This window comes from Anopheles marshallii, assembly GCF_943734725.1.
Source record: "Anopheles marshallii chromosome X unlocalized genomic scaffold, idAnoMarsDA_429_01 X_unloc_64, whole genome shotgun sequence".
NCBI lineage: Eukaryota > Metazoa > Arthropoda > Insecta > Diptera > Culicidae > Anopheles > Anopheles marshallii.
Window position 1 is genome coordinate 17,501 of NW_026525914.1, and position 7,500 is coordinate 25,000.

A 7,500-nucleotide genomic window follows, 5' to 3' on the forward strand; every position below is an offset into this window, starting at 1 on the left:
GAATTCCTGTGCAGTACGAGAGGAACCACAGGTACGGACCACTGGCTCAATACTAGTTCGACCGGACTTTGGTATGACGCTACGTCCGCTGGATTATGCCTGAACGCCTCTAAGGTCGTATCCAATCCGAGCTGATAGCGCATCATAAACCCATTAGGTGATCGGAAGCTAGCGGGCTTAACAACCCTCTGAGATCCGTCGGTGCTGCCCCGTGCACACTGCCGTCTCATCCCCGCTATAGCACTAGACTGAGCCGCAACGGGCGGGTGTACGCTGCACGTGGAAGTACCTTATCACAGGGAACCCTGGTGGCTGTGCTCCCGTCGACCGTGGATACAACTAGTTTCGACACCTTCGACCGCCCGCAAACGACGGGACTACAGGCTGGGAGCTGCGAGTTGTAGAGATGCGTTCGCATCGATCCTCTCAGGCGACCCATGCTTGGTGGTGAAGTGGTTAGTTCGTGGAGTATAGGCTTGCTGCACTCGACAAGAGTGCTGCTTGCAAGGCTGTGGTGGTACGTATGGTAGTTGATGAGCATAGGCTTGCTGCACTCGACAAGAGTGCTGCTTGCAAGCCTATGGTGGTACGTGTACGGTAGTTGATGTGAGCATAGGCTTGCTGCACTCGACAAGAGTGCTGCTTGCAAGCCTATGGGTGGTGTGGTGTGTGGTGCATGATTAGCCTTTCAAGGAAGATGTGTCCTTGGGGCTAATCGGTTATTTTTATAAGTCCGGGAAACCTTTCTCGTCGGGATTCTTATCCTAAGCAACCACGAAAGCTTCCAAGAGTTGAAACATTGCCTATCAAGTAGGCCGTACCAGCCCATAGCAAACCAACCAAGATAATCTAACAGGCCAAGATTGGTTGGAGATTTCAAAATTTGGCTAAGTCCATGGCCACCATAAGCCATTTCTATCAAGAAGGCCACGAACAGTGCTTAGCAACCACGAAAGCTTCCAAGAGTTGAAACATTGCCTATCAAGTAGGCCGTAGCAGCCCATAGCAAACCAACCAAGATAATCTAACAGGCCAAGATTGGTTGGAGATTTCAAAATTTTGCTAAGTCCATGGCCACCATAAGCCATTTCTATCAAGAAGGCCACGAACAGTGCTTAGCAACCACGAGAGCTTCCAAGAGTTGAAACATTGCCTATCAAGTAGGCCGTACCAGCCCATAGCAACCCAACCAAGATACTCTAACAGGCCAAGATTGGTTGGAGATTTCAAAATTTTGCTAAGTCCATGGCCACCATAAGCCATTTCTATCAAGAAGGCCACGAACAGTGCTTAGCAACCACGAGAGCTTCCAAGAGTTGAAACATTGCCTATCAAGTAGGCCGTACCAGCCCATAGCAACCCAACCAAGATACTCTAACAGGCCAAGATTGGTTGGAGATTTCAAAATTTTGCTAAGTCCATGGCCACCATAAGCCATTTCTATCAAGAAGGCCACGAACAGTGCTTAGCAACCACGAAAGCTTCCAAGAGTTGAAACATTGCCTATCAAGTAGGCCGTAGCAGCCCATAGCAACCCAACCAAGATACTCTAACAGGCCAAGATTGGTTGGAGACTTCAAAATTTGGCTAAGTCCATGGCCACCATAAGCCATTTCTATCAAGAAGGCCATGGACAGTGCTTAGCAACCACGAAAGCTTCCAAGAGTTGAAACATTGCCTATCAAGTAGGCCGTACCAGCCCATAGCAAACCAACCAAGATACTCTAACAGGCCAAGATTGGTTGGAGAATTCAAAATTTTGCTAAGTCCATGGCCACGATAAGCCATTTCTATCAAGAAGGCCACGAACAGTGCTTAGCAACCACGAAAGCTTCCAAGAGTTGAAACATTGCCTATCAAGTAGGCCGTACCAGCCCATAGCAACCCAACCAAGATACTCTAACAGGCCAAGATTGGTTGGAGATTTCAAAATTTGGCTAAGTCCATGGCCACCATAAGCCATTTCTATCAAGAAGGCCACGAACTGTGCTTAGCAACCACGAGAGCTTCCAAGAGTTGAAACATTGCCTATCAAGTAGGCCGTACCAGCCCATAGCAACCCAACCAAGATACTCTAACAGGCCAAGATTGGTTGGAGATTTCAAAATTTTGCTAAGTCCATGGCCACCATAAGCCATTTCTATCAAGAAGGCCACGAACTGTGCTTAGCAACCACGAAAGCTTCCAAGAGTTGAAACATTGCCTATCAAGTAGGCCGTACCAGCCCATAGCAACCCAACCAAGATAATCTAACAGGCCAAGATTGGATCTCAAAATGTTGCTAAGTCCATGGCCACGATAAGCCATTTCTATCAAGAAGGCCATGGACAGTTCTAAACAACCACGAAAGCTTCCAAGAGTTGAAACATTGCCTATCAAGTAGGCCGTAGCAGCCCATAGCAACCCAACCAAGATAATCTAACAGGCCAAGATTGGTTGGAGAATTCAAAATTTGGCTAAGTCCATGGCCACCATAAGCCATTTCTATCAAGAAGGCCATGGACAGTGCTTAGCAACCACGAAAGCTTCCAAGAGTTGAAACATTGCCTATCAAGTAGGCCGTACCAGCCCATAGCAACCCAACCAATATACTCTAACAGGCCAAGATTGGTTGGAGAATTCAAAATTTTGCTAAGTCCATGGCCACCATAAGCCATTTCTATCAAGAAGGCCACGAACAGTGCTTAGCAACCACGAAAGCTTCCAAGAGTTGAAACATTGCCCATCAAGTAGGCCGTACCAGCCCATAGCAACCCAACCAAGATAATCTAACAGGCCAAGATTGGTTGGAGATTTCAAAATTTGGCTAAGTCCAGATTTTTTTACCCTTCGGGAATACAACCCTAGTTCACCAAGTTGAACGCGAAAAACTGTCCATAGGATACGCACAAAACGTTTATTGAGTTGGTCACCTTATGTGGAAATTATGGTGAAAATAAGCCAAGTTCCGGAGTTTTTAACTTACACGAAACCACGAAAAACTTTCATTAGAAAAACTTGGTTGGAGCACCCTACTGCAGAACACACCGACATGGACGAAAGGGTCGACTGGCTAAGAGAAAAAATTTTTGCGGGACCACTCAAAACATCATAGTTAGACCTAGCAAATGATGAAAAGTGAAACCCGCGATCGATTGGAGAAACCTTATTTTACACTGAAAAATTCCACATAAGGAAAATTTGTATGGAGCACCCTACTGCAGAGCACACCGACAGGGCCGGGAAGGAAGGCCCGGTCCAAGAAAAAATTTTTGCGGGACCACTCAAAACATCATAGTTAGACCTAGCAAATGATGAAAAGTGAAACCCGCGATCGATTGGAGAAACCTTATTTTACACTGAAAAATTCCACATAAGGAAAATTTGTATGGAGCACCCTACTGCAGAGCACACCGACAGGGCCGGGAAGGAAGGCCCGGTCCAAGAAAAAATTTTTGCGGGACCACTCAAAACATCATAGTTAGACCTAGCAAATGATGAAAAGTGAAACCCGCGATCGATTGGAGAAACCTTATTTTACACTGAAAAATTCCACATAAGGAAAATTTGTATGGAGCACCCTACTGCAGAGCACACCGACAGGGCCGGGAAGGAAGGCCCGGTCCAAGAAAAAATTTTTGCGGGACCACTCAAAACATCATAGTTAGACCTAGCAAATGATGAAAAGTGAAACCCGCGATCGATTGGAGAAACCTTATTTTACACTGAAAAATTCCACATAAGCAAAATTTGTATGGAGCACCCTACTGCAGAACACACCGACAGGGCCGGGAAGGAAGGCCCGGTCCAAGAAAAAATTTTTGCGGGACCACTCAAAACATCATAGTTAGACCTAGCAAATGATGAAAAGTGAAACCCGCGATCGATTGGAGAAACCTTATTTTACACTGAAAAATTCCACATAAGGAAAATTTGTATGGAGCACCCTACTGCAGAGCACACCGACAGGGCCGGGAAGGAAGGCCCGGTCCAAGAAAAAATTTTTGCGGGACCACTCAAAACATCATAGTTAGACCTAGCAAATGATGAAAAGTGAAACCCGCGATCGATTGGAGAAACCTTATTTTACACTGAAAAATTCCACATAAGCAAAATTTGTATGGAGCACCCTACTGCAGAGCACACCGACAGGGCCGGGAAGGAAGGCCCGGTCCAAGAAAAAATTTTTGCGGGACCACTCAAAACATCATAGTTAGACCTAGCAAATGATGAAAAGTGAAACCCGCGATCGATTGGAGAAACCTTATTTTACACTGAAAAATTCCACATAAGGAAAATTTGTATGGAGCACCCTACTGCAGAGCACACCGACAGGGCCGGGAAGGAAGGCCCGGTCCAAGAAAAAATTTTTGCGGGACCACTCAAAACATCATAGTTAGACCTAGCAAATGATGAAAAGTGAAACCCGCGATCGATTGGAGAAACCTTATTTTACACTGAAAAATTCCACATAAGGAAAATTTGTATGGAGCACCCTACTGCAGAACACACCGACAGGGCCGGGAAGGAAGGCCCGGTCCAAGAAAAAATTTTTGCGGGACCACTCAAAACATCATAGTTAGACCTAGCAAATGATGAAAAGTGAAACCCGCGATCGATTGGAGAAACCTTATTTTACACTGAAAAATTCCACATAAGCAAAATTTGTATGGAGCACCCTACTGCAGAGCACACCGACAGGGCCGGGAAGGAAGGCCCGGTCCAAGAAAAAATTTTTGCGGGACCACTCAAAACATCATAGTTAGACCTAGCAAATGATGAAAAGTGAAACCCGCGATCGATTGGAGAAACCTTATTTTACACTGAAAAATTCCACATAAGGAAAATTTGTATGGAGCACCCTACTGCAGAACACACCGACAGGGCCGGGAAGGAAGGCCCGGTCCAAGAAAAAATTTTTGCGGGACCACTCAAAACATCATAGTTAGACCTAGCAAATGATGAAAAGTGAAACCCGCGATCGATTGGAGAAACCTTATTTTACACTGAAAAATTCCACATAAGGAAAATTTGTATGGAGCACCCTACTGCAGAACACACCGACAGGGCCGGGAAGGAAGGCCCGGTCCAAGAAAAAATTTTTGCGGGACCACTCAAAACATCATAGTTAGACCTAGCAAATGATGAAAAGTGAAACCCGCGATCGATTGGAGAAACCTTATTTTACACTGAAAAATTCCACATAAGCAAAATTTGTATGGAGCACCCTACTGCAGAGCACACCGACAGGGCCGGGAAGGAAGGCCCGGTCCAAGAAAAAATTTTTGCGGGACCACTCAAAACATCATAGTTAGACCTAGCAAATGATGAAAAGTGAAACCCGCGATCGATTGGAGAAACCTTATTTTACACTGAAAAATTCCACATAAGGAAAATTTGTATGGAGCACCCTACTGCAGAACACACCGACAGGGCCGGGAAGGAAGGCCCGGTCCAAGAAAAAATTTTTGCGGGACCACTCAAAACATCATAGTTAGACCTAGCAAATGATGAAAAGTGAAACCCGCGATCGATTGGAGAAACCTTATTTTACACTGAAAAATTCCACATAAGGAAAATTTGTATGGAGCACCCTACTGCAGAGCACACCGACAGGGCCGGGAAGGAAGGCCCGGTCCAAGAAAAAATTTTTGCGGGACCACTCAAAACATCATAGTTAGACCTAGCAAATGATGAAAAGTGAAACCCGCGATCGATTGGAGAAACCTTATTTTACACTGAAAAATTCCACATAAGGAAAATTTGTATGGAGCACCCTACTGCAGAACACACCGACATGGACGAAAGGGTCGACTGGCCAAGAGAAAAAATTTTTGCGGGACCACTCAAAACATCATAGTTAGACCTAGCAAATGATGAAAAGTGAAACCCGCGATCGATTGGAGAAACCTTATTTTACACTGAAAAATTCCACATTAGGAAAATTTGTATGGAGCACCCTACTGCAGAGCACACCGACATGGACGAAAGGGTCGACTGGCTAAGAGAAAAAATTTTTGCGGGACCACTCAAAACATCATAGTTAGACCTAGCAAATGATGAAAAGTGAAACCCGCGATCGATTGGAGAAACCTTATTTTACACTGAAAATTCCACATAAGGAAAATTTGTATGGAGCACCCTGCTGTGGTCACCATCGGTCGAGTTGGTCGAGACGGGCAAAAAATTTTTTTTTCCATATCGTCTCAAAACATGATTTATGGACCTTGTAAATGTTGAAAAGTGAAACGAAATCACTTTTGGAGCGATGAAAATTTTGTATGGGAGGTCCCTACCCGGAACAAATTTTACTAGTAAAGTCATCATTCCGCGACGAGAAATTTGAAAATGGTCAAATATGGTTAAGATGTCATGTTCATTCCCTACTATGGGGGACCAGGTCGTCACGAAAAAATTTTTTTCTCGACCTGGTCAAATGTGGTTCTGCGACGGAGGTTAAACTAATATTGCATAATTTGGCCCAAAAACCCCCCTCTGTCAGAGAACGAAGCCCTTCAAGCTCGATAGCAGACCACATAAGTTGAACTTTGAGGTATCTGAAAGTTGAATATAGAGCGAGGTTCTAAGCGAAGGGATAGCTTAACGTTGAGCATTGAACGCAAAAGAGCTTAGAGATAAGCTTATGATATAAGGATTGTGGTGCAGTACACAGCTTAACGTTGAGCTTTGAACGCAAATGGCTAGAACTAAGCTAAGAGATACCTATAGTGGTGCATGGAACTGCTCACAAGTTGAGCTTCGAGAAGTCCAAAGGCAAAATGTAGAGCGAGGTTCTAAGCGAAGGGATAGCTTAACGTTGAGCATTGAACGCAAAAAAGCTTAGAGATAAGCTTATTATATAAGGATTGTGGTGCAGAACACAGCTTAACGTTGAGCTTTGAACGCACATGGCTAGAACTAAGCTAAGAGATACGGGTAGTGGTGCATGGAACTGCTCACAAGTTGAGCTTCGAGAAGTCCAAAGGCAAAATGTAGAGAGAGGTCCTAGCAGCCTAAAAAACTTCTAGGGCCGACAGCTCACAAGTTGAGTTTCGAACGCAATTAGGTTACCTTGGTAGCCTGAATTTGAAAGCATTAAGGCAATGATATGGTAGAATGCCCGATCTTAAACCTATTGACAGAGAATGTGTACGAGTAAGCATAGATGTGGAGGAGCACATACCCTAAACAGTCCCGAAAGATGGTTAGCTAAGTGATGCATCACAAATGGACTTGGCGCACCAAGTTCACACTGAAACACACACGATCGCGTATATTAAAACCTGTTGTGTGGTGCATCACTAATAAAGTTTGGTGCGTCAAACGAACATGAGAGTTGAGCATATTGGGTATGTGTGATAACACACTTTGCACGACAATCGAGAAACCGCATAAGCTCAGTATAACACAGCAGGGGAAGATTGATGAAAACCAGAGCTAATACATGCAACAGGCCGGGAATGCTGCTTCTGAAGGTGGTAGGACCGGTGCACTTATTAGTTAAACCAATCGGCCGATTGA

At 44.8% G+C, this 7,500-nt stretch overlaps 1 pseudogene; it reads left to right on the forward strand.

The window, feature by feature from the left end:
- LOC128717551 (large subunit ribosomal RNA) overlaps positions 1-453 on the forward strand; it is a 5,980-nt pseudogene extending 5,527 nt beyond the window's left edge.
- The last annotated feature ends 7,047 nt before the right edge of the window (positions 454-7,500 follow it).